Source organism: Polyodon spathula, chromosome 29 (assembly GCF_017654505.1).
Source record: "Polyodon spathula isolate WHYD16114869_AA chromosome 29, ASM1765450v1, whole genome shotgun sequence".
Lineage (NCBI taxonomy): Eukaryota > Metazoa > Chordata > Actinopteri > Acipenseriformes > Polyodontidae > Polyodon > Polyodon spathula.
This window is the reverse complement of record NC_054562.1, coordinates 4,962,849-4,964,546: the sequence shown is the minus strand read 5'-3', so window position 1 is coordinate 4,964,546 and position 1,698 is coordinate 4,962,849. Positions and strand designations below refer to the sequence as shown.

Below are 1,698 nucleotides of genomic sequence, written 5' to 3'. Positions count from 1 at the left end.
AGCGGGAGAGGGAGCACATCCACTACTTCCCCAGGATTTACATCTTACCGGTGGGGAGCTCAGCTGCCATGACCGGGGCTTGGAACCAGGCTCAATTCCTGTCTTTACAATTCCCAATTCCTTTTTAAAATCGATTCCCAATTCCAACGCCTTGCCCATTTCTAATTCCTTTTTAAAACCAGTTCTGTTTTTTAATCAGTTCTAGCACACCACTGATCAAAACTGCAATCAGCAGTATTCTGTTACAATGAGCTTCTCATGGTGGCAACAGATCACTTTAAATTGAAGTTGCTGTTTGTTTGTGAGTCGATTTTTTTTTTTTTTTTTTTTTTTAAATTGGCTTCACATGAAAGCAGTTGAACAATCACAGCAATAATTGTGTTTTTAAAACGTCAATTCCAATTCTTTCAAAGTAACTGCAGCTGGAATTGAGCATTGATTTTAAAAAGGAATCCGAATTTAAAAACAGATATTGACCCCCAACCTTGCTTGTAACTCACACTAGCCCATGTTGCTGCTGCTGCTGCACCCAGTCCTGGGGTTCAGAGCTCCCCTCAGTGAAGTCTAGTATTATTAATATTGAAATGATCAGGAGCCAGGAGTTTGAGCAGGGTTAGAAACTCACACTAGCCCTGCTGCTGCTGCACCCAGTCCTGGGGTTCAGAGCTCCCCTCAGTGAAGTCTAGTATTATTAATATTGAAATGATCAGGAGCCAGGAGTTTGAGCAGGGTTAGAAACTCACACTAGCCCTGCTGCTGCTGCACCCAGTCCTGGGGTTCAGAGCTCCCCTCAGTGAAGTCTAGTATTATTAATATTGAAATGATCAGGAGCCAGGAGTTTGAGCAGGGTTAGAAACTCACACTAGCCCTGCCCTGCTGCTGCAATCATTCCTGGGGTTCAGAACTCCCCTCAATTAAGTTAGTATTATTAATATTAAAATTTCACCAAAGTCCTAAAGACGAGACTATTTGAGGTCTTGAATGTGTTTTTCCCTGGTTATTTATTTCATGTTTTTATTATTATTATTATTATTATTAATTTTATTATAAATTAACTTTGGGGCAAGGGAGAGCAGTTGAGATTCAAAATTCAAATTCAAAAGTTCCGTAGGCCCCTCCCCTTCGTCACTGGATCAACTGTCCACTGTAGCCTTCTGAGCCAGTCAGAGCCGAGTTCTGCGTGTTATTTTTTAAAGCACAGTTTGAACAAAAATGATCAACCAGTCCCAGTTTTCTGTGAACTATGAGACGCATATTCAGTTACGCTGTGGCCCCAGCAATGGCACTGTGGCCCCTGATACAGCCTCTAATTACTTGCCTTGTCTCTGTGGAGGGACGGAGGGGGGGGTGCAGCTCCTCCGCTCAATAAGCGTTGACAGAGTACAAGCGTATTAACGTAATTAACCTTGACAAGCTAATGTGAGCCTCGCTGCAGAAAACGTGGTAATGATATCATTAACAGATAATGAAGCCCTCTTCCTGTAATGACACTGGTTGAGTTGTGTGTTTTTTTTTTTTTTGTCTTCCTACAATGTTTTACTCGCCTTTTTTACTTTTTTTTCTGATTGAGAAGTGCTTTGAGGTGGTTTTGCCATGAAGGGCCCTGTATAAAGATAATCTGGTAGAGAGATTGAAAAGGTAGAGCTGCTGGACACAAGGAAGGAAGGAATAAAGGAATAGTCGCCACTTCTCACTGCG

General features: G+C 42.0%; 1 protein-coding gene across 1 annotated transcript in view; it reads left to right on the top strand.

Annotated features, from left to right (window-relative positions):
* LOC121302073 (calcium-activated potassium channel subunit alpha-1-like) overlaps positions 1-199 on the top strand; it is a 5,917-nt gene extending 5,718 nt beyond the window's left edge. Inside the window, exon 3 of the mRNA XM_041231880.1 lies at positions 1-199. This exon is cut by the window's left edge and continues 361 nt beyond it. The gene's annotated coding sequence lies outside the window, so the exon portion shown is untranslated.
* The last annotated feature ends 1,499 nt before the right edge of the window (positions 200-1,698 follow it).